At 40.2% G+C, this 22,553-nt stretch overlaps 1 non-coding gene across 1 annotated transcript; it reads right to left on the minus strand.

The window, feature by feature from the left end:
* Positions 1-10,584: 10,584 nt before the first annotated feature.
* Positions 10,585-10,744, minus strand: LOC139158240 (U1 spliceosomal RNA). Its single transcript, XR_011557638.1, has one exon. It is a non-coding gene; the product is annotated as a U1 spliceosomal RNA (small nuclear RNA).
* Positions 10,745-22,553: the final 11,809 nt, after the last annotated feature.

Genomic DNA, 22,553 nt, shown 5'->3' on the forward strand with positions numbered 1-22,553 from the left:
TTGCTTGGATTCAATCTATACAACTTACTTTGAATAGATTCTCTCTCAAAACAAATTATTTGAGGCACATGAACATTTGAATTGTGTTTTCTGCATATAGCAGACCTTATCTAATCAGGGGTGTCAAACACGTGGCTTGTGGGCTGGAGGTGTCACATGCTGGCCACACCCATACCTTGTTTAGCAAAGTGGGAAAAGTCGTGTTACATCACATGATGATACGGTGATGATGCAAGTTTGATACACCTGATCTATATCATGTAGAAATCCTACAATGCCCTAAATGGGTGGCCACACAAAGAAAAAACAACAACAATAAAAACAGAATATATATTGGGGGGTTTAATTCCTTTGTGACATTTCTTTCCTCTAGATTGAATTTTCTTCAACAATCATCCAACTTTTTAGGTTGTTCTCTAGTGCCACTTACAATCAACCTCTGGTAACAAATACATTATGTTTTAATTACAGATTTTCCACCAAAGGTATACAGAACATGCTGCAAACTCAAAGTTTTCTACATAAAAAATTAGGCACAAGAGTTGAACAAAAGAGTCCAAAGAATTAAATTCAGGTTCAGGAAGATTAAAGATTAGTCCATTCCCTATCCAAAAGAAAATGTGAATGTTATTTGTCACAAAGACTCAACTCTAACATTTTTTTTTCATATAGCCCTAATTTGACAAATCAACTTCACAAATGGTGATATTTTCATCTCTTGATGGCTTGATTTCATTGGATTTTTTCTTCTTACTTTGCAATGTGTTGCCAGACCTTGACTAGCTCTGGACATTCACTTGGTTATGTTCTTCACTTCTGGATCTGAATCTAAAGACTCAAGAGTGATCCCTAATACAGATAATAAGGCAGAGGTAGGTTCCTACTGGTTCTTTAGAACCATTAGTAAACCAGTGATGATGTCACGGAGCTTGTTCTGTTGGTCCCAGTCCATGGGTGACACTATCTTGTTTTTTGCTTCTGCGCATGTGCAGAAGCCGAGTTTTAAGCACTGTGCATGCGCATGTTATGTGAGGATTGGTTTGTCTAGAGGTGAACATCCTTCCAAGAACTGGAATGAGTACTATAGAAAGGTTCTTCTTTCCAGCACTATTTATTTATCTCCAGCTAAACTTTGTTTACAAGTTCCAAATTTTCAGCTGTTATTTTTCTTATAAAATGCTGGGTTATACACTTGCTTTGTAAACAGAAAGGAAAGTTAAGGCAGAAGAGAAGTAGATAGCTCTTTTCATCAAATGAAGCCTAATTCCCACAAAATACAAACCCCCATTCTATATTATTTTGCTTTTACACCAATCAAAATATAATATTGTTCGCGGAGAGGTCGCAGAGAGGGGCAGCATACAAATCTAAATAATAAATAAATAAAATAAATAAATATTGAAAAATTATCTGTTAATTATTCTTAACCTTTACATTGGATTTTAACCTGAAAATTAAGTGATGCCTTTTCAATATTAATTTAGGGACTGATCTAAAGTGAACTTGAAAAAAAGTATAGCCTTTCTGTGAAAGATTTATTTCACAAAAAGGCTATACTTTTTTTCAAGTTCACTTTAGATCAGTCCCTAAATTAATTATTTTGAAAAAAACCTTTGATCCAATGCAGTTTAAATATTTTAAATTGTGTTTGTCAGATTAATATTGATATAAAGAATTTGCTAAATAAAACAGTGATCTTATTGGAAAAGATAAATGTTTTAAAAAATATTATTAGATTAAATATATATTTGGGACTACTGATTTCAAACAAAACCGTCTTCTGCTGCATGAATCACAGCCACCGCTTAGGTCCCACAGAGTTGGCCTTCTCCAGGTCCCATCAACTAAATAATGTCGTGTGGTGGGCTTTAGGGGAAGAGCCTTCTCTGTGGGGGTGCCCGGTCTTCTGGAATCAGCTCCCCACGGAGATTAGGACTGCCCCCACACTCCTTGCCTTCTGTAAACTCCTCTGGAATCAACTCCCCCTGGAGATTAGAACTGCCCTCACCCTCCTTGTCTTTCGTAAGTTACTGAAGACCCACCTATGTTGTCAGGCATGGGGAAATTGAGCCCCTGGGTTTATATTATTTATGTATGGTATGTGTTGTATGGTTTTAATAATGGGGTTTTTTAGATGTTTTTTAAATGTATTAGATTTGTTTACATTGTTGTGAGCCACTCCGAGTCTCCGGAGAGGGGCGGCATACAAATCTAATAAATTAAAATAAAATAAAAGTATCAGTTATTAAAAAGTTCTGCAGGAGAAAAACAAATAACCATATTTTCATTATTGAACTCACAGATATTATAGAACAATGGACATGCTTTCTACAGCATTCCTTGTGTAGATCAAAGGCCATATGAATGGGCACACCCAGATATCGCCTAAGGCTGCACATGGATGCTTGGTTCACATTATGCTAGCATGAGTTTTGCTAACTGGCTTTGCAGTTAAGGTAGGCCTGGTAGGCCTGGAAAGTTCAAAAAAAGTTCATGTTCTTAGGAACGGGATGATATCATTGGGAATAGATATGCTAACTGGTAGCATCACAACAAATTCTTTTGCCTAGTTGTCAAGGCTTTCTCAGAGCTTCCAGTAAACTCTTAGTTTAGTTTAGTTTAGTTTAATCAGATTTGTATGCCGCCCCTCTCCGCAGACTCGGGGCGGCTCACAGCAACAGCAATACAAGACAAATCCAATATTAAATTAATTTTAAGAACACCACAAGTTAAAAACCAATCATACACACTAGCATACCATACAAAAATTTTATAAGCCTAGGGGGAAGGAACATGTCAATTCCCCCATGCCTGACGACAGAGGTGGGTTTTAAGGAGCTTACGAAAGGCTAGGAGGGTGGGGGCAACTCTGATATCTGGGGGGAGTTGATTCCAAAGGGTCGGGGCCGCCACAGAGAAGGCTCTTCCCCTGGGTCCCGCCAAACGACATTGTTTAGTTGACGGGACCCGGAGAAGGCCAACTCTGTGGGACCTAACTGGTCGCTGGGATTCGTGCGGCAGAAGGCGGTCCCGGAGATATTCTGGTCCGGTGCCATGAAGGGCTTTATAGGTCATAACCAACACTTTGAATTGTGACCGGAAACTGATCAGCAACCAATGCAGACTGCGGAGTGTTGGTGTGACATGGGCAAATTTAGGAAAGCCCATGATAGCATTCCACCTGTACCATTCCACCTGTCTATGATATGTGGGCATGTTTATGAATTACAGCATCATGAAGAACTGTGCATGTGTATTACCTGGATTAAGTCATAGAGAACAAAAAATATAAAAGGGTGCTGTGTGAAATAAGTTAAGGATAAGTTAATTATTTTGCTTCTTTTGGTTTTTTTGGCTTCTTGCTTTTTCCACTAATAAAGTATGGCCTTTGGCTTTTTTCATTCCTGAATAATCTTGGTCTACCTTTAAATCCTTCATAACACAGCAGTTACCCTTTCTGCTTTCAGCTTTATCAATGGATCTACATTCTGACCTCTATTTTCCTATGGAATCCAAGTAATCGTGTAGGAAAACAGAGTTGGGATAATTTAAAAAGTTATTATATGAAGTCTCTGATATCATGACAGGGATTTGGCTCTTGTTTTAGTCAAAACTGAGTGCATTTTCAGCATCGAAAGCTGCTTGAAAGGCATATTTGCACACTTTGAGAGAAAAAATGTAATTTTGAACCTTACTTATGTCATAAACATACACTTATTACTGGTCAAAATCTGCAAAGTCATGTAATTTTAAACAGCACTAAAATGTACTGTAATTTTATAGGCAATTAAATATAATGAAAGGGAGAATAGGTTTTTCACAAAAACTTTGGACCAGAGTTAGAAAACTTTATATAAACATACTAGTAATTTAGACTATTGGAGAACACATGTCTTTTTTTCTATGGTGTTGAAATGCAATTAATTTAAAAAAAAGGAATGTCATTTCATTGAAAACTTTGGCCAATTTACAAGAAGGATTAGCTATTATTTTCATTATGCTGAAATGTAAAAGGATGGGTGGAACATTTGGCTTATTATTGGCTGTTTTGGTTATGTGCAGGAGTGGGGGGAATGCAACGGGGTAGCGAAAATGGAGCTCCACTCTAGAGCACCCAATTTGCACTGAAAGATGTTGAAAGAAAATGCAGGGTGTCCTGCATAAGCCACGCCAACTGTCTGGTAGTAAAAAGTTTGGTAGCTTTTCACTGTTTATGTGTATGTTAATTTGTTAATATGAGTTTAAATTAATAGCATATTATTAAAAAATATGAATGTGATTTCAAAAGCTATAGATGACAAATAGTTTGAAGATACAATTATATAGTCATATAAACATGGGATACATCAGATAACTTTTACTCTTTTATCATGGAAATGCCCTTGAAATGGAAATTAAAATAATTAATTGTTATTTTACATGGCCAAAAATAATACTATGTTTAAAAATTAAACTGTTTCACATGTTGGATTATTTGTTTGCATTTTTGCATTTTTCAGTATTGCAAGTTACCGGCTGCCAGCAGTTTAGCAGATCGAATCTCAGTAGGCTCAAGGTTGACTCAGCTTTCCATCCTTCCAAGGTCGGTAAAACGAGGACCCAGTTTTTTGGGGGCAATATGCTTACTCTCTGTAAACTGCTTAGAGAGGGCTATTAAGCACTGTGAAGCAGTATATAATTCTAAATGCTATTGTTAAATACTATTGCTTATGTGTGTGTGTGTGTGTGTTTGTGTTTATGTTATCTTCAGCCGGTTGTTACCAAAGATATATACCAATAATTTCCTACCTGATTTATGTTGTAGATTTGCAGTAGTCTTTCACTAAGGCAAAATCTACATCATTTGTTTGAGCAATGATTGCTGAACTTTGGATATCACAAAAATCACACAAGATCAGTGACAGGAAAAGAACAGATGAAATAATTTTCAGAAGTAGTTGCGAGTATGCAATATACTTCAACCTTATCTCACAGCTGGAGTATTTTTTCTATTTGGTTTAAATGAATCACGTCATGTAATACCAGGAGGAATTCATATTCTGGGAATGAACTAGGCTGACAGAACTATCAGCCAAAAATAAAGTATTATTACTGTATTTGAAGAAAGCAAGTTTGGGTTTCATTTTGCCTTCTCTGGATGTTTCCATTAAAAGTTAATGCATAGAGAGAGATTTGCTGTTAGTTGCAAAGTCTGACCCATTGCGACCCCATGGACAACATTCCTCCAGCCCTTCCTGTCTTATACCATCCCTTGGAGTCCATTTAAGCTCAAGCCGATTGCTTCAGTGACTCCATCCAGCCACCTTATTGCGGCGCAGTCGGAGTAGCAGTCGGACACAAGGAATGGGTATAAATAGGGTCACTTTTATTAAAACCAACTTGAATTAACTATTTAACCAAATAAGCCCACGTGACCTGCAGTGGTGCATAAATCAAATGGGGGCGGAGTTAACTTTCCAACCAAACTCAACTGAGCAACTTCTAGGGCGAAAGCTCCAAACCTGGGTGCAGGGTCATGGTAAAATTACACCTGCCCCCTGCCCCTTGCCACACCCCCACGGCGTGTGGGATGGCTCGCCACTGGTCTCTGATAATCTCCATGCAGCGAGCCACAGGAGGGACCTCCCTCACTGAACCCAGGCCGGTCGAGCCCTGTAATCCGAGAAGGAGATCCCCCCACACCTCAGTAGAGGTGCCCCTAAAGGAGATCACACAGTTGCTTACGCCCATTTCCGCCCCCTATCGGCCGTCCCCCCCCAGTGACCTTGAGGGGGGGCACTAGTCGGTGAGACCACCCCCTAACCACAACTCCCACGCACAGAGTGGAGCAGGCGAAAAAACAGCCACAGCTCGGCCAATTTACTGTGGCTGCAAAAAATTCCTACTCGGCCCCACCTTGGGCGACCCATCATATGCACCCTGTAACAGAGGGAGGGTGGGCGGGTGTCACACAATGCCGGGCGAGAGAACGATGCCACGAGGCAGCCCTTTTTATAGGGCTGCCTCACTCTCGCCCGGCCAAATGACATCACAGCGGCCCCCGGGGATGACGTGGGGCCGCCGGCTCCGCCTCCAACATGGCGGCCTCCTTCCCCAGACCACGCCGCAACTCCGCGCCGGCTGGTAAGGTCGCCGGCGGTTTTCTCTGACATTCCTTTTTTCTTTTGCCTTCAATCTTTTCCAGCATTAGGTTCTTCCCCAGTGAGTCCTTCCTTCTCATTAGGTGGCCAAAGTATTGGAGTTTCATCTTGAGGATCTGGCCTTCTAAAGAGCAATCAGGGTTGATCTCCTCTAGGACTGACTAATTTGATTGCCTTACAGTCCAAGGGACTCGCAGGAGTCTTCTCCAGCACCAGAGTTCAATGTTTTGTCGTTCAGCTTTCGCAGCCATATATAGAAACTGGGAAAATCATAGCCATGACTATATACACTTTTATTGGCAGGGTGATTTGACTTTATACACTTTGGTTGGCAGAAATGGAGATTTACTAGCTGACCAATATAAACAAGGAAAGACTGGTTTTCAATGAAGACAATTATAATAAAGTTATTCCCTTGGAAAACCTAAATCAAAATATGTCCCACTTACATATCAGAAGGCAAAAAGCCTTTATTTGTTTTTGTCCTACATTACATCACTTCAGGCTGCCTGATTTAAAAAAAAATGATAATTTCTACTTATTTTCAAATATACCAGTTGAAAGTTATGCTATTTTTTCCTAGCTAGAACATCGAGTCCTTGGAGAGGGGCGGCATACAAATCTAATAAATAATAATAATCTGTACCCACACATATCCATGTAAAAAAACAGTTATTTGCTGTTGCTTGACAGGGGCTACCTTTGAAGAGTGTTCAGAAACTTCAACTTGCCCAAAATGCAGCCGCAGGAGCAGTCTTGGGCCTTCCACATCTCACCATCACTCCGTGGACTGCATTGGCTACCAATTTATTTCTGGACACAATTCAAAGTGTTGGTTATTACCTATAAAGCCCTACATGGCATAGGACCAGACTATCTCCGAGACCGCCTTCTGCTGCATGAATCCCAGCGACCGGTGAGGTCCCATAGAGTTGGTCTCCTTAGGGTCCCGTCGACCAATCAGCTGGTGGGACCTAGGGGAAGAGCCTTCTCTGTGGGGGCCCCAGCCCTCTGGAATCAGCTCCCGCCGGAGATTCGCACTGCCCCCACCCTCCTCGCCTTCTGGAAGAGTTTAAAAACTCATCTTTGCTGCCAGGCCTGGGGTTCTTTAGATCTTCCCCCCTGACCAATGAATGCTTTAGTTTGATTGTTGAATTAATGATATTGATGGTTTTTTAATTAGAATTTTAAAGACTGTTTTTTAATGTATTAATTGGATTGCTATTATTGTTTCTTGTTTTTTCTGTACATGCTGTGAGCCACCCCGACTCCTCGGAGAGGGGCAGCATACACATCCAATTAATTAAATAAATAAATTTCTATACTACTCCAGCTTGTTTTAGCCACTTAACTATGGGTTTATGCTAAAGTATAAAAAAGAGTAATTGGTTTTGTGTATGCTGTAAAGGATATGTACATACTCCCTTTGCTTGATCTTAACAACAGTAATGGATCCTACAACTCTTTACTATTGGTTCACACACATTTGCATGTGCAGGTGACACTTCTGTGCATTCACAGAAACTTCAAAGTTCCTGGGTGAAGCCTCCCACTACTGCTGCTACTGGGTCTAAGAACTGGTCTAAAATGGGAGCAACCCACCACTGTTTAGGAGATTGTTCAATATATTCCCTGTAACCTATTATTCTGAGAAGTGGGACAACACCTTCAGCAGTGATGTGCTACCGAAAAGTTTACTACCATACCATGGGCGTGGCTTATGCATTGGTTGCTCTGGGGTGGAGCTCCATTTTTGCTACCCCACTGCATTCTCCCCCGTCCAGGCAGTAGCCCACCCCTGATTATCTACTATATAAAGTGTATGTATATATACACACACTCTCTCTCTCTCACACACACACACACACACACACACAAACACACTGCTCTTCTAAAATTATACACATTCAAACTCATTTACTGTGATAGGAAACAAATGCCCAGAGCCCAGAAGGGGAAAAAAGAAAAAAAAATCAAAATTTTGCTTACCGGTACTGTGCACCTGACCAAAATTTTTGCTACCGGTACTGCGTAACTGACTGTACCCATAGGAGCCCGTCACTGGGTAACAGTGTAAAGCAACTAACGCTAAGACATTTATTGCTTCAATAGAAGCAATAAAACCATAGGAGTGAGGTGACAGAAAAATGCAAGGCATAAATATGATATAATATGAAATGATTACAAATCATTCACAAATCCTTTGTGGGTCTTATCAGTAAAGCAGGAACTTGAAACAGCTTTTTTCAGAATGGATATTCCACATTTAAGGATATTCTGTTTCACATCAATGGCTGACGTAACTTCAAGCAACAGTAAAAGAGCAAAACAGCCAGTTTCCAATACCTAAAGGCAGAGGGATAGCTAGTTTTTTTTTAAGTACTCGGCCAATTAAATGCTTTACTCATCTGTGCTTACAACGCCTAGAAAAAAGAGAATGTATGATTGGAGCCATATTTTCTACCAACTGGAATTTCTGGATCATGGTGAGGCCTCTAGAGATCACTTTGCAAACACCAGAATATGGAAAGTTACAGTCAGGTATTTTTTTAGAAGCTATTTCTGTTTGAGAATGACTATAACTCAGCAATACAGAGAGTACTATAAACCATTCTTTGTCATTAAGACTACCTAGCTTTTCATTAACAAAACTCATAGAGCCCCTGTATATTTTACAGGGGGAATACAGTTCCATTCAAAACAGCTGGGGTATTTAATATTTCAATTTAGAACTCATTGGTGCAGTACCAGCAGAGTCCCATTTGATTCATGAGATGAAAAACACAGCTAAGTGTCATCAACAAACTGATGATGCCTCATCCCAGACACCTTAAGCCAGGGGTATCAAGCTCACACTGTCACATGATGTATCATGATTTTTTCCCCCTTTCATTAAACCAGGTGTGGGCATGGCCAGTGCAAGATGCATCTGGCCCACGGGTGTTGTGGTTCGCTCTGGCCCAGCTCCTGTCCCAAGGACTGTGGATGTGGGGGAGACATTCACATGCTGCAGGCCTGTTTTGCCCCCGGTGGAATCTGATGATGAAACCTCCTCTGACCAAGAAGACCTGAGTGACAGGGAGGAGGAGAGTGTGGCAGACAGCTCAGAAGGAGATCAATTATCTAGCTCCTCCTTGGATTCAGAACAAGAGTTAATGATACAGCCACGCATGCGATGGATAGGCAACAACAACTGAGAGATTATTATCAAAGAAAATGAGGCCACCTGTGGTTGGGTGGGGCTGTGGTAATTAGTGAGGCTGCTATAAATAGCAGCCTGTGGGTTTGGCCATTGTGGAGGATTATCTGATCATTGTGTTTCATGACTGCTTTACTGACTTGGACTTTTTGTGTGCTGATTTTTCCCTGCTTTGAAACTAAAGCAGAGCAAAATGTGTTTCCCTTTGTGAAAGAAGGACTTTGAATTGCCTCACAGCTGCAAGCTAAGTATCACAGAATTGATAAGGGACTTGTATAAATTACCAGTTTGTTTGGAGATGAGTGCTCTTTGCTATACCAAAAGAGGGCTTAGTTTAAGTGAATTTTCATTATAAAAAACATTGTTTTGAATTTTCAAACGTGTGTGTGTCTGAAATTTGTACCTGTGTATTTTTGGGAGGATTCTACCAGAGAGCCAGATAGAACAACGGGCTACAAGTTTGACACCCCTGCCTTTAACAGTTCATCTGGCTTTTTCCCAAGGATGGAAAATCAAAACATATGCATCAAAACTAAGCTCTAGAAAAGTGAAAATCCTTAAAAAGGGCTCCTACTCAGCCTATACTGTATATATTCTTATATTGTGTCAGCCACAACTACCCTCTACCTACTAATCTCTTGTGGCTTCTCTGCCTGCTCTATTCTTGGTCGAGCTTTTTTCCCCTTTCTTGAATATAAGAGCTAGACAGGGAATGGAGGTGGAAGAACAGCAGGATAGGGTGTTGCATGCAACAATAGCAGCTGTTGCAGAGATAAAAGGGAAAGAGAGAAAAGCACTCTGCTTTTGTCCAGAGAGGCAAGGAAGCTATGCTATCCGGTCTGCTGAACTGTGTCCCACAGCCAAGTTGGCTTCCTCCTGTGTCTGAAGAGGGAGAAAGAGGCAGGGGAGCATAGTTTGGCAATAATTGCAATTGAAAACGATCCTGGTTGTATTCTGAATGCTGAGAAAATGTTAGCAATATTGGCAGGATGAGAAAACATGGGAGGGGGCATTTCCAAAATCATACCAGATTTTTCTCTATTCCAAGGGAGGTGTCTTCTTTAAAGAAGAATTTAAATTTTGAGAGATAAAAGTAGCAGGTATTTAGAATTTTTATGCTACTGTTAATTCAATTTCTGTGGGATTTCCATTCCGAATACACATTTTCAGGTTCTCTTTTTATTTATTTATTTATTTATATTTATTATTTATTAATTAGACTTCTGTGCCACCCTTCTCAACCAAATCAGGACAACGTACAACATAATACCTCCACAAATTATGCAGCCGAGTTTCCCGCATTTGGGGAAATCACAGGGGTCAGCACACCTGGAGTTCAATGGATGAGCCTCACCCTGGGAAAACCTTCTTCATGATCAAGGTATCTCTCCTGCCAGGGGAGATACCTTGCAAGAATATATCTAGAGCTGGGGGCTGGGCTGGGCTGGGTTTCAATCCTGGCTTTGCATAAAGCCTCAACATTATTTATGTGGGTTTTGCTACATCCTCTGATAGCTTTTTAAACATTGTTTGATGTATTGCTGTCCAGCGGAAAAATATAGATTCAAAGGATTATGCTATATTGCTCAAATCTCAACATGACATTTCTGTAAATCCACTAAATTTTTCACCAACTTACTAGAAAAGTATAGACCCTTCCCTGGGTGTACATTTGAACTACGGTAAATACATTCTAAATAAATTGCGAAAATTCTAAATAACTACAGGACAAAGGAGATTTTTGTCTCATAGAAAGATAATGCATTTTCACATTCACAAAAAAGAAGCAGTTATTCTTCTAAACTCTTTTCAGAAGTGGGAGGCATATTTAAAATCTTGAGTTTATGCATATTTTCATAAAATGGCTGCCATGGTGGATAAAGACAAATATATAAACACCAAATTTATTACCAGAACACAAGTTGTTGAGGTCAATTTGTATCATCCCTCTAATTTCCCAGGAAGTTCTTTGCCACTTCTACCAGCCTGAGGTAAACAATACGGGAGTTATTTGGAGTTGGCTTTGTTTTGAAATAAATAAAACACATCACAAGACCAAAAGTCAACTGATCCAGAGACACCATGAAATTGTAATCTGTACAACTAATATCAGGTGAAAGCGCTTGTGACTTTTATTGCTAGTCAACTATAGAAAGATTCAACCTGGAAGTCAGGAAAAACTTTCTGATGCTGAGAGCAATCAATCAGTGGAACAGCTTGCTAATGGAGGTTATGAGAACCCCAACACTTGTGGCCTTCAAGGGGAGATTGGACTGCCACCTGTCTCAAATGGTGTAGGAACTCCTGCTTGAGCAGGGGGTTGGACTAGATGACCTGCAAGGTCCCTTCCGATTCTAATAAATAAATAAATAAATAGTACAAGAATATCACCACACTAACTATTTATTTTGGAATGGCAGGATTCCATTCAAGCATTCTGAGTAAGGTCCGGTCTATGCTGTTTAGTGCAGTGTACAAGAAACCACCACAACTTGGTATGGCGTTTTAAAATCAAGAGACATGTGGCCAGCAGAGCAAACCTCTGGTAGGTCTAAAGAACACTTTCCATTAATATTTTCCTTTCAGGCACTGAGATGAAGATTCCCTTTAGAGTCTCAAATCTTGCTCACTGTTTCTCAATCAGTTTCCAGTTAATTAAAAAAAGAAAACACCCCACAATATATAATGTAAAATGTAGAAGGCATAATAGGGTGCCGAAAAGAAAACAAAGAGAACACAATACTATGGAGAATAGCTTAGAAAAGCTGACATTCAGAATAAGCTGAGGTTAGAAAATAATGCTTTGAATAACAAAAAAGCTTATTTGGGTTTGTTCAAAAGAAATAATAAGGGAAAATCAATATTCTAAATGTCTCAGTGTTTTGACAACTGAGTCAGAGAGTGAGAGTAAGGAAGAATTGGAACCTGCAAAACCTGGAGAATGCACCAGAGTCTGTAGAAACCCCTATGATGGTAATGTCTGACTCAGAGAAGGAGGAGGACATTGGGGATCAGGAGTCCCTATTAGATGCCAAGGTCATGAGGCAGACAGGAATATCTTTATGGGAAAGTTCAAGAAGGTGAGTCTATGAAAGAAAGTCTAGACAATTATAGCTCTAGAAAGCCAGGCAATATATAAATGAGGATTTATGGGTAAAAAGGCAATGTTTGTAATGGAGAAGGCCTTAAATTGGAGTTCCAGAAATGCTTTGCTGGCAAACTGCGGTTATCCATTTAAATTCATCGAACAAAGATGCAGCTAAGGAACATCTGAAGACTGTGAGTGTGTGTTTAAAAACAAACAATTAGATCACTAAAGAATGTCCAAATTGGCTTTGGCTCTCACTTACAGCCGTTCGTTATCTCTTAGGCAATTTGACCGGGAATGCTGTCAGCATGGAATGAGAGACTGACCTTGTTTGTACAAATCATTTTGAAAAATAATGAGTTTGATTTGACATCTTTGCGAGTGGATTTTCCTTTGTCCAAATCTGATTAGTTCCAAAGCAGAACACAGCCCACTTTGGGATGGGGGCAAGACAGCTGATAACCCCTTCTTCCCCCTCCCCTACTTGCTTTGCCTCCTTCTCCACTAGTCTCCTGGTCTCTTTTTCCCTCATGCTGCTTCTCTGCTTGTTTTATTTTCTCCCTCTGTCTCCCTCCCTTTTCTCTTCTCTTGTCCTCCTCATGCCACTCAGCTGCCTGGCCCTCCCTCTACATGAAGACAGCATGGTCCTAGTCTGGCTGTAACCAGCACAAAAAAGTCAAATGACTTCCAGGCCCAAGACACAACCAGGAACCATTAATCCAGAAGGATTCTAAGTCACAGACCAGTTCTTCTATGGGAAGCACATCCCCATCAAGAGCAACCAACCAAGCCAATGTTATTGGACAGTCAAAATATTTATGGACTAATAATAATCTTATTTTTAACAACCCCCTCTTGAAACACACCTGTTTGTCTTGAATTCAGGATGTTCCAAATTTGAAATGTTTCTGATTTCCCTGATTTTTAAAAATTATTTGGAGACTGCAGCTGTTCCTCCCAAATAAACTCAGGGGATTATGATCCAAACTGACTTTTCCAAGCATGAATCAATCAGGCAATTATAACTTCTCTTTCCAAAGCCAAGTCCTTAATGAAACATGTGTCCTTTATTGCTTATTGGAAAATTGAACCCTCTGTCAACCTAGAAACTCATGCTTTTTCCATCTTAGCCTTTTCCAACCATTCTTTTTCTGACATTATTTCCATTCATAGGGAGTTCAAACAGAAAAAAACATCATAATAACCAAAACAATGTCCTTTCCTAGGTGAGCTTAATACTGTTAGGTTAGCTCCATAGGTTAGCTTAATACCAAATATAGTCGGCACTCAAGATTATTTCATAAATCTCCATGTTGTCTATACAAAGCAAAGCTGAAAATGAACTGGCTGTTGTTATATTCCATTCTGGACAGGGGTGAAATGCTCCCAGTTCGCTTGTGCCTGTCAGTCATCAGAGAGCCGGTTGTGAAGGCAGTACGAGGCTCCGCCCACCTGCCCGGATGCTGCCATTTGCGTTCTTTTACCCTCTGCACATGCACAAAGCATTCTGTGCATGCACAGAGGGCAAAGTAATCCAAATGGCAGTGTCTAGGCAGGTGGGCGGAGCCTCACACTGCCTTCACAACTGATTCTCTGACGACCGACAAGCACGAGTGAACCAGGAGTATTTCACCCCTGATTCTGGATCATGCAGCTTGTTTTTCTCTATTCCACTTGGATGTTTAAGGCACTGGAAATTCTAAAACATGATGAAAGAATATAAGTACTTTGAGCATGAAACTGAACACCTAGATTTGATTGTGTAAGAAAAATTGTGCAGGAAGGTTGCTTGAGTTTTGACTATAGTTAGAGAAGGGCAATGAATGGTTACCAAAATTTTTACTACCACATTGTGGGCATGGCTTATGCAGGATGCCCTGCATTTTCTTTCAACTTTCAGTGCAAATTGGGTGCTCTGAGATGGAACTCCATTTTTGCTACCCCGCTGCATCCCCCACCCAGTCTTGGCAGCAGCCCACCCCTGGAGGTGGGTTAGAACAGTGTTTTTCAACCAGTCTGCCGTGGCACACTAGTGTGCCGTGAGACATGGTCAGGTGTGCCGCGAAGCTCAGAGAGAGAGAAAGAAAGAGAAAGAAAGCAAGAGAGAGAGAGAGAAAGCAAGAGAGGGAAAGAGCGAGTGAGAGAGAAAGAGAACAAGAGAGAGAGAAAGAAAGAAAGAGAGAAAGAGAACAAGAGAAAGAAATCAAGAGAGAGAGAAAGAGAAAGAAAGCAAGAGAGAGAGAGAAAGACATAGAGGGAGGGAGGGAGAGAGAAAGAGAGCAAAAAAGAGAAGAAGGAAGGGAGAGAAAGAAAGAAAGAAAGAGGGATTGAGAGAGAGAAAGAAAGAGGAAGGAAGGAAGGAAGAGAAAGAGGGAGAGAGAAATAGAGCGAAAGGGAGGAAGAGACAGAATTTTTTTGTCCAAACTTTTTTTAGTCGTCCCCCCCCCGCCCCACTCAATGTTCCCCAGGGTTTCGTAAATGTAAAAAATGTGCCGCGGCTCAAAAAAGGTTGAAAATCACTGGGTTAGAAGATATAGTTTTCTTCTTTCCCCATTAGTGAGAAATAAAGCACCTAACTCAGACTGTATTTTAAAAATGATTCTATGCAGTGCTACAAAAAAGTAAGTTGTCCTTTAAATGGTTCAGTCTGTAAAAGCAAAATGTAACTTGACCCAAGCCTTTATAATCATCCATGACTTTCTTTTAAAGTAATCTGTAGCTTTGTGTGCTGACCAAACAAATTCCCTCCCAAATTTTTTTGCTATTTTACAATCCTCCCATCCAGAGGGAAGGCAATGCATAGCTGGATTTTGTGGTATTACTTGGGGAAAAATAGTTTTCAATGGATTTGCTGACAGACCTTCACCTATTATAGACCTAGCCAAGCAGTTATAATAAAGGGATTTATCTTGGATTAAAGTCCTGGAATTACTCATTAATTGGATTAATGAACAGCAATTCATCATGCATGCCAAGCTTTGCCTTTTTCTGACTTCTTGCTCCAATCCCCTTGTAAATTTATCAAGGGGAAACACTGTGTTTGTCAAAACTTCAGGAAAAAAGTTTTAAGATAATTGCAGTATTGCTTTCAGTCAAAATGTTCCTCTATCTTCTTTAGTTGTTCTAACTTATTTTTCTGCAATTTCATTCTAATAATTTTCTGAAATTGGATGGTTATTGTTATTTTTAATGTATTGCAGAACAGTCAATGTTATTTTATTTCAAAATGGAGATATGCTGACTTAATTATTTTCTTCATACATAGGTAAGTAACCTGTATATTCTAGAATGGTACCTAGCAGATCTAGTCAGTCAGTCAGTCTGTCAGTCAGTATCTCTCTTTTTTCACAGACTCTCTCTCTCCCTCCTTATTTATAAATAAATAAATGTCCCATTGAGTTCACAGGTGGTTCAAAGGAGCTTTAACCCCATTGGTTGAATCATATCCTGTGTAATTAATAATGATATGCACATGACATGACAGCTGACAGTGTTTAATGCTTTGCTTTGGGAAAAATACAGCACAAGGCAGTTTTAATTTTGTCACTGTAGCTTGCTGAAGATGATAAATGATCGGAAATATTAAAGAACACTGTGCAACTCATTTTTGGTTAAGCAATGTACACCTTCAAAGGGACAATCTTGTCAAATAAAGGGATTCAGAAGTAATAACAGTAGAGCTGTTTAGTTTTTGGAAGACCTATTTTTATATATACACATGCACACTCACACAGACACAAACACATACATTTTATTTATTTATTTATTTATTTATTAGATTTGTATGCCACCCCTTTCCGTGGACTCATATATATATACACATACATACATACATACACATATACTTACACACACATACACACACACACACACACACACACATATACATGAATACATACATACATATTTCAGACAGTTTCATCCTCAGCATTGCTCATAGTTTTCTTCCAAGACCTAGTAAAGCAAAAGTATTTAAAATCCCTAAGTTAACAGAAGGCCCAAATTAGAAAAGAAAATAACATCAGAATCTTTAAAGTTGTTCAGTTGTTGGTCTCCTCATCATATATTCAGAGTTTTAAGTTAAAATTAAAGGAGACTGCATGCAAATGAATGTAAATCATTAAGGTTTCAATCTTGGATGGATGCATCTAATATCCCAGTAGTTATAATATTACTGAAGCAACAAAACAATTTTTTTTCTTCTTAGAGCAGTGGCCCCCAACTTTTTGGACTCCAGAGACTGGTTCCATGAAGAGATGTTTTTTCTGCAGACCAGAGAGAGCATGGTTTTGTGTACTGCTTATATCCCATGGATGGGGCTTCACTTGTTTCTGCGGCCTGGTTTCTGGTATGCTGTGGCCTGGTGCCACTCCATGGACCAAGGGCTAGGGACGCCTGTCCTAGAGCATATTAATTTATAAACCAGTAGCTCCAATAGGGCAACAGTTATTAAAGTAACTATGTCCACACAAGAGAGATCAACATGTCCGCTGTTTACTTCCCTTTCTGAAGCACATTCATGTCATCATTAAAAGAAGGCTTAAAGGTTATACTGTATATATTGTGAGGAAGGATCTCTGTATTCCACAGAAGAATTCTACAGAGTCTAACAGGCATCCTTATAGATCGGTATTCAATTTTTTACAGTAGTCATTTCAAGATGTAAAGCTATGCAAATAATATCAAGAGATTGATAAAGTTATTGATCCGCTGTAATGAAGAAGCTGCTAGAATAAAGAATGGATGCTTTTGCCAAAACTTTGTATTCCCCCCCCCAAATAAAAATCCCATGGAATATTGGAAAGAAATAATGTATCAATGCTGAGGACTGTATGCATATTCATCAGCAAGGCAACTCTCTGGAAATAGAACACAACTGTCTGTGAAAACTGGAGATGACCCCAAATCAGCTGGTTCCAATTTCTCAGGGATGCAGGCAAAAAAATAAATTAAAAAAAGTACATCCTTATGGGAAGGGAAGTTGGACATGGCTTGAAATACTGCCAATGGCATCATTCATAAATATGTGCCATAGTGGCACAGTGGTTAAAATGCAATACTGCCGGCTACTTCTGCTGGCTGCTTGCAATTTGGCAGATCGAATCTCATCAGGCTCAAGGTTGACTCAGCCTTCCATCCTTTCCAGGTGAGTAAAATGAGGACCCAGTTTGTTGGGGGCAAAATGCTGACTCTGTAAACCGCTTAGAGAGAGTTGTAAAGCACTGTAAAGTGTTATATAAATCTAAGTGCTTTTACTATTGCTTTTTAAAGTATTCCTTCCTCCTAGTCATATGCCTAACAGTGCCTAAGTCTAAATGACTAACAGAGGTCTATAACCAGGGCTTTCCTATTTCTAAGCCTGCATCTTAATCATTACACCACACAGAAATGTGTGTAATCTTGAAATCATTCTTTCATAACAGCCACAACAAAAAGAGCCTCTGTTGTCCTATAACAAATGTATTTTAGCAAAGACAGGTTTTCTGGTCTGTTTCCTTATCTGATAGCATCATTTTAAGGTTATTTCAAGGTAATTCAAAGTAATTCACATAAACATTACTGTACATAACAATCAGGTAAAATATAGGGTTTCCCTCGCATTTCCCTTCATCCAGGGGTGAAATTCAGCAGTTTCTGGAGAACAAATAGCGGAAATTTTAAGCAGTTTGGAGAACCGGCAAATACCACTTCTGGCTGGCCCCAGAGTGGGGTGGGAATGGAGATTTTGGAATATCCTTTCTCCAGGAGTAGGGAGGGGATGGGAATTTTGCAGTATCCTTCCCCTAGAGTGGGGTGGGAAAGGAGATTTTAGAGTATTCTTCCCCTGCCACACCCACCAAGCCACCCACAGAACTGGTAGGGGAAAATGTTGAATTTCACTCCTGCTCTCATCCACAAATGAAGTAGAAAAGAATTGGGAACACAGAAGTGATACTGAGACATGGACAAAGATATGCTATAACTGCAACATTGCCAAGAGCTAGATTTATTTATTTTTTTTCAGATATAAAATTAATGAATACAGATATTAAATCAAAATATATAAATGTGGCTGAGTAGTTCTTTTCCTTGAAGTCTTCACACATTCCCTCTGAAATTCTAGAGAACAAAAAAAACGGTGGGGGAGAACAAGAAAATGAGGGCCACACCCTTTGTGGGCTACAGCTTTGCCTGCTTTATACCATCTGTAGCCCTGCATATATTGTTAATGGTAACTCTCTTGACCTAATGACCTATTGTATTTTACAGAAAAAATTGCACAACTCTGCAAATCTGTTGTCAGTGCTAAACATAACAACAACAACAAGGAATGACTTTACAGATTGCTTCTAATTGATTTAATGGTAAGATTTAAAGTCAAATCATTGCTTCATCTTTACTGTTGACATTCACAAGAGGGAAAGTTGGGCTAATGTGGAGCACTTTGGCAAATCTCTTAAGCTTCTTAGTTCAACCATTGTAGAGCTCTCTTTTAGAAGCGACTATGCTAATGTGAGTTCAATTTGTTTTCACAGCCTCTATGGAAAGGGCAAACTGCCTTTAATTGAGTTTATAAAACCATGTATCTTTTCTAGGCATAGACCCAAATGTTATGCCCAGGAAAAAGATAATAATAATTTTCAACAACTCAGATGGAATTGTTAAAAAAAAAGTCCACTTATCAAAGTAGACCAAACTCATACTACCTGTCAGGTACAGTTTAGAACTACGGGGAATATATTTGCTGAGTAGTCTACCAACAGAATTTGAAATGGAGTGCCCCAAAAGATTATTTCTGCATCGTTTGCATAGTAAGGGTAGAGATTCTCTCGATGCAGTTTCTCACAAGATAAATAGTGGTATGTGCTTCACAGAAGTGTGAAAGCAAGGACATTAAGGAAAAGTTTATTATGTATAATTGCTTGCTTCTGTTTATGTGACTTCTATAGAACTTGGACAAGCAATTTAGTTTACAGAGATTTATAATGGTTTTCATGAAGATGTATGAAACTAAAAACTTGTGTACTTTTTCAAACCAACAATAAATCATTTTACAACATTTACTTTCTTTTTGTTGTGTGTTCATATATACACATATATAACATTAAAATTAAAACTAGCTTACTGGAGTAGCATATATATTTTCCTGTTCCTTTCCCTTATCTTTTATTCATCCCTTGATTCAATTTATGAAATAAATTACAAGAGTTTAATGCTAACTTAATGGATGTTGTTATTACATTTGTTGAAAGTTTGTTTTCCAGAAAATACAGTGTTTTATATCACAGATGTATATAGAACAATTATATATTTTGTTGGGAAGTTGAAGAATAGTAAACGGGAAGGAAGAAAAAAAGGAACTAAGAAATTAAGGTTGCCATGATATAAAAAAGATGTTGAGATTCTAGAAAGAGGGCAGAGAAGAGCAACAAAGATAATTAGAGTTCTGGAGGCTAAAATATGTAGAACAGTTTCAGTAATTGGATATGTCTCATTTAGGAGGATTAGAGATGACATAACTGCAGTCTTCCAATATTTGAAGGGCTGCCACAAAGAAGAGGGGATCAACCTATTCTTCAAAGCACCTGAAGGCAGGACAAGAAGCAAAGGTAATTCAGGTAATCAAGGGAAGAACCAATCTAGAAATAAGGGCAAATTTCCTGACAGTAAAAACAATCAGTAGAACAACTTGCCTCCAGTGGGTGCTCCATCACTGGAGGTTTTTAAGAAAAGTTTGAATGGATAACATTTTCTCTGAAATGGTATAGAGCAGTGATGTCGAACCTATGGCACAGGTGCCACAAGTGGCACACGGAGCCATATCTGCTGAAACGTGAGCCATTGCCCTAGCTCAGCTCCAACATGCATGTGTGTGATGGCCAGCTGATTTTTGGTTCACACAGAGGCTCTGGGAGGGCGTTTTTGGCTTCCAGAGAGCCTCCGGGAGAATGCGGGAGAGCATTTTTACCCTCCCCCGGCTTCAGGAAAGCCTTTGGAGTCTGGGGAGGGCAAAACATGAGCCTGTTGGGCACACCAGAATTTAGGAAACAGGCCGTTTCCAGCCTCTAGAGGGACCCCAGGGGGTGGGAGAAGCTGTTTTCGCTCTTCCCAGGCATTGAATTATGGGTGTGGCCACTTGCACATGCGCAATAGCACATACCCACACTCTTTCAGCACCTGAGGAAAAAATGGTTCACCATCACTGGTATAATGTTTCCTGCTCAAGCAGGTTGTTGGACTATGTTCTCCTGGTGTGTTTCAACCACCCGTAATTACAGGGTAATTAGTCCAGGAAGACACACACCACACGATAAAAGGAAAACCCAAACGTTTTTATAAACAGAAAAACAGAAACAGCTCCCTTTTTAAATGTCAAAGGGATTTTCTGGTACACACAAGGCACAGGTTAAATGCAGTCCAATTGCTCACCAAATAACTGGGAAATTGAGTCCAATTCTAAAGTCCAGAGAGTCCACACACAATCTTGAACAGCACAAAAACCACAATCTTGATGAAACAATAAATCAGATAAACTGCCACAAGGCTAAGCCAGCACGCTGTTCTTTTTATCTCTAGCACTAATTACAGCAACCCCACCCAACCACATTTTCTCTTGTAATAATCCTTCAGTTGTTGTCTCCTATGAATCACTCTACGCATGCGTGGATGTGTCATTAATTCTTGTTCAGAATCCAAGGATGATACAGATGATTTATCTCCTTCTGGGCTGTCTGCCAATCTCCCCTCTTCCCTGTCACTCACGCTTCTTTGGTCAGAGGAGACTTCGTCGGCAGATTCCATCAGGAGCAAAACAGGCCTGCAGCATGTGGATGTTTCCCCCACATCCACCTGCACATTCCTTGGGGCAGGAGCTGGGCCAGAGCTAACCACAACAGAATAGAAGACCTCCAGTGATACTTCTGTTATTCTATTATTCTGCTTCATACTGGTGAAGCAAGCATATCTCTTTCTTCTAAGCATAAGCCTTTTTTGGGTTAGTCAGCTGCTTTGGGGTGCTAATCACATGTCATAGATACTCTGACAAAACAAGAGTATGAATATGGCCAGATGTAGGATTAGCAGTGGTATTCAGCCAATTCAGACCTGTTTGAGTGAACCAGCAGCAAAAATTTTATCTGGTTCATAAAACCAGCAAGTACCACCTCTGGCTTGCCCTGCCCCTACCCTCCCAGTCACCCAGTTGCCCGGTCACCCAACCAACCCCTTGACACACCTGCCTGCTTCCCCTGCCCACCCCTGCCTCATCTATATATGTTGCCTTCGTCACATGGGAGCTGGAGGCTCCTTGCACCAAAAACTACCTAAAACCACAGGCCTGATGTCTGGTCACCACTGTCACTGCCCTGTTTCTCACACTGGCCATGCATGCACACCCCATTGCCTGCCAATGTGTGTGTGCAGCAGCACCCAGCCAGGAATGGCCTGCTGTACTGGAGGGACAGTGTCACAGCAGAGCTGCTTGGAAGGCAGCCACCACAGTGTGTCCCTTTAAAGTACTCCGATGCAGGGGGAGGGGGACAAGGCACAGGACAGGCTGCAGGACATCTCACAGTGTCAAGAGCTTCTGTGATGATGACACATTGGCGAGTCCCTCCAGTGTCATGAGAAGTGTGCCTGCTTGGTCTGTGTACATGAGGGTGAGAAGCAGAAGAGAAGCAGCCAGATTGAAAGCTGCAGCAGAGGGAAGCAGACAGATTGAATGCTAGAAGACTTGATCAAACTTTTCTGCCAGTTCTGTGGGCATGGCTTGGTAGGCGTGGCTTGGGGGTCATGTGACTTCGTGGGCATGGCCAACTTGATTTCACTCACAGCAAGGTGCCACTCCACCTTGCTGTGAGTGATGTCGAGTTGGCCATGCCCAATTAGTCACAAAGCCACACCCATCTAGCCAAACCCACAGAATTTAATGGAATCCAACCCCTTTGTAGGACCACTTTAGACCCTATAGGCTTAGATACTCCTTGCCTTCCTTCTAGCCCTAGCTCTTGCATAAATTCTTGGGCAAATGGGCACACTTCCACACAAAGTACCAAGGAATAGCCACTTGATGTTTTCAAGTCAGCTATTCATTAGCTTTTTCAATGAAAAGAATATAAAAAATTGAGCCAAAAGGAAAGAAGTGCCC

This window comes from Erythrolamprus reginae, chromosome 1 (assembly GCF_031021105.1).
Source record: "Erythrolamprus reginae isolate rEryReg1 chromosome 1, rEryReg1.hap1, whole genome shotgun sequence".
In the NCBI taxonomy this organism is placed as follows: Eukaryota; Metazoa; Chordata; class Lepidosauria; order Squamata; family Dipsadidae; genus Erythrolamprus; species Erythrolamprus reginae.